The 9,859-nt window shown below is 42.5% G+C and overlaps 1 pseudogene; it reads right to left on the reverse strand.

Moving 5' to 3' along the window:
- Positions 1-310: 310 nt before the first annotated feature.
- Positions 311-1,166, reverse strand: LOC145344378 (putative N-acetyltransferase family 8 member 5; annotated as a pseudogene).
- Positions 1,167-9,859: the final 8,693 nt, after the last annotated feature.

Consider the following 9,859-nt stretch of genomic DNA (forward strand, 5'->3'; position numbering starts at 1 on the left):
TAATTCTTCCCCACTCACCCTCCGATCTGCCTCCCTGCAGACACATTGCCCACTCATGCTTTCCCTATACATCCCTTTCTCACCTAATCAGTTCATAGGCCCTTCATGGTGGCTCGCCTGTAGACAGAAACCTCCCCAGTCCTTGTTATCCCTACAGACTTCACCCCCCCCCCCCCCCCCCCCCCCCCACCGATGGTATCCTCAAGACGCCTCTGCCCACTCATCCTCTCCCTATGGACCTCTCCTTACCTATCCTGATCCTTCCCCTACTCGTGCTCTAACTATCCATTCCTTTTCCAGGCCTCCCTGTTCCACAAGAGTTTCTAAAGAAAAAGACACATGAGCCATTGGGAGAGGATTGCTTGCGGGGGAAACACTAATCTATTATGTGGGGTGTGTGGGTGGGGAGGGGGTGCAGAAGTCAGTTTGACTACTGTCAGGGTTTGAGGCTGCCAATCACAGATTCTTCTCCAACTTACAGATCAAGACTTTGGATAAGAAGCTCAGAACTGCAGGCGCTGAGCGAGGGCGATAGGAACTCTGAAGCTGGAAGCCCATGTTCTGGTACAGCCCAATGGCTGGCTCCTGGGCGTTGGTGGTCTCAAGCAGGCAGAGCCGGTAACCATGGCCCTTGGCGAAATCCAGAACCTCCTGCGTCAGCCTCCTCCCCAGTCCATGGCAGTGGAAACACTGATGGACAAAAAGTCGCAAGAGCTGGCAGGATGACGGTGCGCCACGCTTGACTCCCACTGTGGCTACCACTCGCCCGGCTGCCTCCTCTGCCACCCAGAAACCGGCCCCGGGCACTCTCAGGTAGTGCCCTTCGATATCTGCCATGTCGCTCTTCATCCTCTCCCTCAGGTAGCCGGCATAGACCTGCCTGCAGGCCAAGTAGACCAGGGTCAGGAAGGCTAGGCTGGTCAAATAGTACACACTAGCGACACAGTGGCTGCATAAATGGTGCCGGTGCTGGCCAGCAGCAGGCACACATTGGATGGTGAGAGCATGGCCCATTGGAAGGCCACCATCACCAACTCCATTATCCCGCTGGCAACGATTCTTTTGGCATCCCAATAATCCTCTGGTCGGTACGGGCGGATGGCGAAACCTGGTGTACCGCCTAGCCAGCTCGGCTGCTTGTCACCAAATGTCCTAAGCTTGGCCATTTCCACTGAAATTGGGATCTGTTTGGAAGTGCAGCCTAAGAAATGAAGTTGGGCAGTGTTCAGGCAACAGCAGTAGGGTCAGAAGTCCAGGGAATAAGGTTACAAATTAACAAAGAAGACTCACAACATATTAATTATCAACAGTTGAAAATAAGGACATCCTTCATTCTACATTTGGCCAATGCTCCTCTAGACAAGAAGTTACGTGTTTCTGGCATTAGATGCTAAATGTGAAAACATGCTTCATTCCAAGATTCTAGCTGTGAAGGCTTATTCTCCCAATGAGCAAGAAAATTCCAGTTAATTATTGAATATATGAATTTTTACTTGAGATATAATGTAAAAAGACATTTTTATATTCATCACTTGAAGTTTATTTTGTACTATCAGCACACCTTCTCCTGCCCTGCTCCTTTGCTTCCAGATCCATGCCTTTGTAATATAAAATTATCATGGACATGGAAATACTGCAGTGACTACTCCTTTGTTAAATGCAATTGTTATCTTGTTGTGATTGCATTTATTATTTTTTAAAAAAAGCATAGCAAAGGGAAGCAATTTCCATTAATGCATTCTAGTCCCCATGTGACTTGAACTGAGGTGATATTTTTCTTTTTTCCTTTATCTGTTATTATTAATAAGTAAATATGGTGTTTGTTTGAATGCACAGTTCATACATGTTGGGGGCAAAATTAGCTGTTCAGCTGCTTGCAAGCTTAGTTCCCTTTAAACAACCAGACAAAGAATTTCAGAGTTCCAAAGTTGGTCTTTATTACACGCTATAGCTAGGGTGTATATGCCAGCTAGTGGCACAGCCAAGTGCACCAAATACAGCATCACACAGGCAAATATGTTTCTAGATTTGATTACAAGTAATTAGCATATACCAGAGATATACATTTGCATAGAAGTTACTTATATCCACTCACAACTATGATTAGGTTTACATCATGCATGATGTACAAATACAACTCATCACTTACAAAGTGTGCTCAAACTGCTTGATTATAAAACTCAATCAGTGTAAAGGCTTGTACATGCTTTCTAACTGATATATCACTGGCTACAATTTGTTCTTAACATAATAATTTCTGTCTGACTTGTGGATATCAATTATCTTCCCTGTCCAAGGCCCTGGTGCTTAATGAGTTCTCTTAAGCTAAGGAGAGTTGATTGGCAAACAAACTCTTATGTTCAAACTTTGATAGTATTGCCTGTGATATCTTTAGACCATTTCTTTAGACTGGCTTGCCTGCAGAAGGCAGAGAGTGGTTGTGGATGGGACTTTTTCTGCATGGAGGTTGGTCACCAGTGGAGCGCCCCCGGGATCTGTTCTAGGACCCTTGCTGTTTGTCATTTTCATAAATGACCTGGATGAGGAAGTGGAGGGATGGGTTAGCAAGTTCGCAGATGATACGAAGGTTGGTGGTGTTGTGGATGGTCTGGAGGGATGTCAGAAGTTGCAGCGGGACATAGATAGGATGCAAGACTGGGCGGAGAAGTGGCAGATGGACTTCAAAGTAGATAAATGTGTAGTGGTCCATTTTGGCAGGACCAATGGGAAGAAGGAATACAATATCAAGGGTAGGAGTCTTAGCTGTGTTGAAGAGCAGAGGGATCTTGGGGTCCGGGTCCATAGGACTCTTAAATCAGCCTCGCAGGTGGAGAATGTGGTCAAGAAGGCGTATGGTGTACTGGCCTTCATTAATCGAGGGATTGAGTTTAGGAGTCGGGAAGTAATGCTGCAACTTTATAGAACCCTTGTCAGACCCCACTTGGAGTACTGTGCGCAGTTCTGGTCACCTCACTATAGGAAGGACGTAGAAGCTATTGAAAGGGTGCAGAGGAGATTTACAAGGATGTTGCCTGGATTGGGAGGCATGCCTTATGAAGATAGGTTGAGGGAGCTGGGACTCTTCTCCCTGGAGAGACGAAGGTTGAGAGGTGACCTGATAGAGGTTTATAAGATGTTGAGAGGAATGGATAGGGTGGATTCTCAGAGGCTATTTCCCAGGGCTGAAATGGTCGCTACGAGAGGACACAGATTTAAGGTGCAGGGAAGCAAGTACGGAGGAGATGTTAGGGGTAAGTTTTTCACTCAGAGGGTGGTGAGTGAATGGAATCGGCTGCCGTCGGTGGTGGTGGAGGTGAACTTGCTGGGGTCTTTTAAAAGACTTCTGGATGAGTATATGGGATCTAATGGGATTGGGGGTTATAGATAGGTTTATTACTTAGGAGGTATAGAAGTGATCGGCGCAATTAGTGGGCCGAAAGGCCTGTTTGTGCTGTAGAGTTCTATGTTCTATTTGGTTGTCAGAACAAATGGTAGAGCAATCCCACATTGTTTCTGCAATCGCTGAGATTTAACTAACAGCTCACAGTTTATGTCATTGAGTCCCTGATCACAGTCTGCAGCTTGTATGATATTCAGATAAACTGAATTCTTTAGCCCTTTCAGTTCAGCATAATCAATAATATGACCATTATTGTGACAATATGTGCCTTTAAGAATTATACTTAAGTATCTTGTGCAGTTTTTTTTGAACAGGTAGTTTTAAGTATCAATGCTGTTTTGTCTGTACATGACAGTCCCTGTTGTTACTGCAACATCATAATTGATCTTAATTACTACAATATTTGTTTTAATCTAGACTGTTGCTATTTTAGTGTTTTCCCAGAGTTTTCAGAGTGGAGTTTGATTAGGTTGATTGACAAGTAAGGTCAGGTGACAGGGTGAAGCTCGGCTTAAACAGAGAAATCAAGTTCAGTTGCTGTTTTGGGAACTGTGAAGAGCAATAATAGCTCAGTTTCCTTCTGGAGATTGGAGACTGGGACCTGCAGAAAATGGGTCTTTTCTCTGGAAACCACGTATGGAAGTCAGAAGGCAGGTGTCTTTCCGTATCTGTTCTGAGGGTTAAAAAGCTGGAAATGTAGCAACCATAAGGGTGCTAATTGGTTCTGAAGTAGGGTTTATGTCTATGGGGATATTGCTTAAATTGGAACAGTAGAGACGGATAGCTGTTGAGAATTATACTTTGTCATGTTCAAGTATTTTATTTAGTAAAAGTTAAACTAATTCTTTTTGTCATAAAATCTGTGTTCTTAAATAAAGTTTGTTTTGATAAAAGCTTCCTAGTGGATCAATTGTATCATACCTTGAGTGAAACACTTTATGCTCATCCTCATGTCAAAAATCAGAAATAAAGTTGTGGTCTAGCCTAACTTCATAATATACCTTGGAGTTTTTGATCTGGTCCCTAACCCTATCCCCCTTCAATACACAATGGTGATAATCTTATTACTGTGAAATAGTGGAAGCTGCCTGTTGAAACATGAGTAACCCTTCATCTGACTTTCCCCACAGGCATTGATAGGAGATTCACACTGTTGAACGAATCACATTATAGTCTGATTTGTACATAATATAGGAAGAAGTATCAAAATGTGATTATTTTGAATTAAAATGAGCAGATTTTTGTTCAAAATTAACTTTATGATAATTAAAGAATAAACATGATATGCTACAGACAATGCAAATACAGGTTTGGATATTAACAGGTTTTGCTCCAAAAACCCTGGATGATGAATGCTATAAGTGTTAGGTATCAATTCGTTCACACTGCACGTGGTTCTAGTGTTAAACTGAGTTGCCACAACCTGTGTCTAAACCCAGACAACTTTTTCTTTATAGAATAACATTGTACACATACATTTGTTCATGTGTTTTCAAGGGAACATGAGAGCTCCTTTTCTATTGTGTAACAATTTGAATTTTTTTGCTAAACGTTAACAAGGTTCAAGGCTTTGTCGGCAACAATGTAATTAATTTCCAACATATTCCAATACTCTCAAAAATAAATTAAGATTCAAGTTTTTTTTTCAAATGCAGAGACTGACAAAGGCTTCTGAACCTTTTGTGAAAATAGTGTGCCCAACCACTGACTTGCCCAGCAAATCACGGTGCTAACAATCAGCAAGGACATTGCAGGAATGTTATTTAAAGGGCTCACCTTCTCTACCCTCCTAGTCAGGGTTTGTAGGCTTTCTTTGGGCAATGTTGTGCATTTTGACATCTGGGAACAACTTTGAGACAGTGCTGGATTGCTTTGTAAATAATTTATTTCATTCAGCGGTGGTCTAGATCGATCTTGAAGGCAGAGTAACGATGAGCATTTGACATTTGAACTTGAATTGAAGATGGACGGGTTTGGGGTGGAGCGGGGAGGAATTCAGTGGCACTATTCAGTGGTTAGCACTATTACCTCACAGTGTTAGGGGCCTGGGTTCGACTCCCACCTTGGGTCACTGTCTGTGCGGAGTCTGCACGTTTTCCCCATGTCTGTGTGGGTTTCCTCTGACTGCTCCAGTTTCTTCCCACAATCCGAAAGACATACTGACTAGGTGCATTGGTTGTGCTAAATTCTCCCTCAGTGTACCCGAACAGAGTGTGGCAACTAGGGGATTTTCACAGTAACTTCATTGCAGTGTTAATATAAGCCTACATGTGACACACACAAATAAACTAAAAAAAACTTTAAGGCAGCATTGCTCATAGAGGAAAGGATTGTCCTTTTTCCTCCGAGTTGTGGGAAACAAAGCATGCTAATGCTTGTATGGTTAAAATAGATTTGATTGATTATTTGACCAGTTGTGCACATGTGAATTTCTATTATTCTGATTTGAAGGAGCAAAAATGGGAGCTTAAACTACTGGCGTGATTGGTGTACGAAACTGATTATTCTGTTGGGAACATAGTTCCTTTATCTGTACCTTCTTTTAACATGGCATTTGCTAAGCATGATGCCAGATGTTTTGACAATCTACAGAGTGGAATGTGAAGTCCACCATCATTAATTACTTCCTGCAGGAAAATGGGATTAGTAAGCCTTTAGTGGTAAATATTGTTGGTGCAGACTCAATGGACCAAAGATCCTTTTCTGCACTGTATGACTGTAGAGAAGATCCAAGATTGTTAAATCTGGCAGTGACTGATATCCTTGAGCCCCACGTCTCCACGGTTTCAGTCAGTCTTTGTCAGCATAACTGTTCACAGCTTTGTCCTTTTAAATGCCTTGGGTATGTCTGTGAAATGGCCAGTTTCTCAGTGGTATTGAATGTTTTTAAAAATTCTTGGCTGTTGGAAAGGTCTTTGTTCATCAGTTTAATTCTATCATATGTTGCACAGAATCGAGCATGGAGGCCTGTGTAGTTATTTACTTCCTCCTTATTTGGCAGCCCTATTGCTGGTTGAGTGTGTGACATTGCAAGTGCTCTTGCTGGCTAACAAAAACTGATTCTGCCTTATCTTGGGAAGAAACTAGAGACTAAAATATTGCTCAGACATATGCTAAGGACGCCCCAGGAGTGAATACTGAAGGTGGACACCAACTAGGAAATCTAAAGGGGGCAAACCAGGGAAGGTTGAGGAATAACAGTGTCAATTGGAGATCTAGTTCAATATTAAGTTTATTTTGATATTTGGTTTTCAATGTAACAAGCCCTGAAAATCTAGTTTCTTGAAGATAGGTTGTAGGAAAAGGCATCAGAAACTTTATTGTCTTGTTAAGCAGTTCTGCATTTCTGAAGCAACTTTAAGCCAAAAGTTAGTCAGGCAGTTCTGGGAAAAATCCAGCTTTATAGCACTGTCACAGGACAGTTCCACAAGACTGTCTTTGCTTTCTTGAAGTCAGGCTTGTGAGGATGTCATCTTCAAGGACCGCAAAGGGATTTTGTATCCTGTTGAACTTTGTGTCAGGAACAGGGAAGTACTCACATAGCTGTAATTTCAAACTTTACAGGTGCTCTCTGATATCATGTTTCACACTGTTCGAAGCTGCATTTCTATCATGGCCAAAAATCTGACAAATTGAGGGTGGTACAGTGGTTGGCTCCAATGCGGTGCTCTGCTTTCCTCTTGTACTCCAAAAATGTACAGGTTAGGTTGATTGGCCATGCTAAATTGACTCTTAGTGTTAGCAGAGTAAGTATATGAGGTTGCAGGGATAAGGCCTGGGTGGGATTATTGTTGGTCTGGGCTTGATGGACCGAATGGCCTCCTTCTGCACTGTGGGGATTCTATGATTTGCAAATGAGCCATAATTTGACTTGTCAAGTTGTTTGGCCCCCATCTCCATTTTCTTTGCTTCTATTTTGTCCTGAACATGAAAAACTATCACTGATTCTGCAATAAAATCATTGTTTAAGGTTATCTGCAGATTAGGAATCACTGTTTGACTGTACAGGGTTGATAATTCTGCACAGATTGATCCTCAACTCTGTTGGGTCCTTTCATCACCATCTGCAAGCTCTGAACAATGACGAGGCAGTGGCCAGATTCAGTTTCTGTTGGAAGTGGAATTTGTTGACCAAAGCTCTTGGGAATTGTGACTGTCAGTGCTTGATCTGCTTTCAGCACATTCTCTTTTGACCTTTCAGAGATTCCCATTTAATCTGTGCAGCTAATAAATGGAGCAAAGAATCCATGTTGGGTGGTTCGTCATGAGTATTTACTTGAGGAGACTTGCTCTATCTGAAAGTTGGAAACAATGCTATTTAATCCAACATTTCTGTTCCCCTTGGGGTTAAGGGATAGGGCGTGGGTGGGATTGTTATTAGTGCAGGCTGAAGATACCTCATGCCTATATACAATCCTCACATTTTGATCAGAGGACTGATCAACGGTGCTGAGGAAATGGAGCTGTGTTGACTCATTGCTTACCTGTATGTGTTTGCTGCAGGTGATAGATGGGAGATCTACCTGCCTCTAGGACTTAGTGGCCACTCACACATCTTCAACCATGCCAATTTCAGGAACCATTTCTTCAGTCAGGGCAAATCTCTTTTAAGTTACATCTTCTGCGGTGTGCAAGATCCCACTGGCAGCATTGTCTGGTGCTGCAACAAAGCTTTGCATAGCTTGCATATATTTATCATTCATCCCTTTGGAATCAGATAGTGTGATTTCAGTTTGCTCATGTCTCTTAATCTCAAAGAGACATCCAGCAGTGGCACCAAAGACCAGCTCAGTGCTGCAGTCAGAGGAACTATCTTCATGTGTGAGTACAGTAGCAGGGCTTTGTGGCTCTTCTTGCAGAACCAGGTGAAGTGTACGGATAAACAACATCATGAGATCTGGGCATGAAGGTCCTGCAGCAATTGTTGAGACTGATCCCATTCTAATATCTTTCATAATACTTATCTTTTTTCTTAAGTGTGCAGTAGGACTTTCTATTGGTCCTGCTTAACTTATTCAGTGATTCTCAGAGTACCACATATGCTGAATACTTATGCAACTTTGTTTTTTCACCTCACTTTCAAATAACTTTACCTCTTCGAAAATGCGTTCATCCAACGATGTGCAGGTCAGGCTGATTGGCCATGCTAAATTAACTCTTAGTGTCCCGGGATGTGATAGTTAGAGGGATTAGCAGGTTAACTAAGTGGGGATAGGGTCTGGGTGGAATTGTCGTTGGCGCAGCCTTGATGGGCCCAATGGTTTCTTTCCACACAGTAGGGATTCTATGATTCTATATGAAGTACACATAATTGTACCCCCTCCACTCCAGGCCATCTGCTGTACCCTTGTGGGCCACAAGTTGGGAACCACTGAATTACAGGCCAGTTAGCCTAACATCATTGTTGGGAAAATGCTAGAAAATATTGTTAGGGGAAATCCTGTTTGTCAAAGTTATGAGTTTTTTTTTAAGGATGTAGCTATTACAATAGAGGAACCAGTAGATGTAGCACATCAAGATTTTCAAAAGGCACTTGATAAAGTGCCACATGAAAGGTTAAAAGACAGACATTTTCAAGTTGGTGCACAGTTAACAATGGAGTGGCACAAGGATCAGTGCTGGGTCTCAGCTATTTATAATCTATATTGATTAGATAGATGAAGAAACAGAGTAATGTATCAACATTTGCTGATGGGGAGGCGATGGTCTAGTGGTATGATTGCTAGAATATTAATCCAGAAACTCAGCTTATTTTCTGGAAACCCAAGTTCAAATCCCACCACAGCAGATGGTGGAATTTGAATTCAATACAAAATGTCTGGAATTAAGAACCTACTGACGACTATGAAACCATTGTTGATTGTCAGAAAGACTTATCTGGTTCACTAATATTGTTGAGGGAAGGAAATCTACTGTCCTGATCTGCTCTGGCCTACATGTGACTCCAGAGCCACAGCAGTGTGGTTGACTTTCAACTGACCCCCAAGGGCAACTAGGGATGGGCAATAAGTGCTGGCCAGCCAGCGACACCTATGTCCCACAATGAATAAACAAAAAAAACTAGGTGAAAAGATAAGCTGTGGGAAGGACACAGGCTACAAAGAGGTACAGATAGGATATGTGAGTGGGCAACAATATGGCAAATGGAGTATAATAATGTAGGGAAGTGTAAAGTTATTCACTTTGGTCATAGGAGTGGTATTGTAGGCAAGGTAACATGACAAGGAACTTTAAGTCACAGTGATGAGTTGTTGAACAATAGTTGAAACCACATATAAACAAGTTCAGAACAGATACAGGTCTCGACCCACTGACTTCTGGTCTCATACTGCAGGTTTCCACCTCCCAGGGCCCATGCCCTAACACCCGATAGGTTGACCTTTACGTGCTTCATTCTGACAGGCCACAGGAGTCATGTGACCCATGAACAACCATCTCCTAAAGAGGTCACGCTATCAC

Source organism: Carcharhinus amblyrhynchos, chromosome 6 (assembly GCF_965287045.1).
Source record: "Carcharhinus amblyrhynchos chromosome 6, sCarAmb.v2.hapA, whole genome shotgun sequence".
In the NCBI taxonomy this organism is placed as follows: domain Eukaryota; kingdom Metazoa; phylum Chordata; class Chondrichthyes; order Carcharhiniformes; family Carcharhinidae; genus Carcharhinus; species Carcharhinus amblyrhynchos.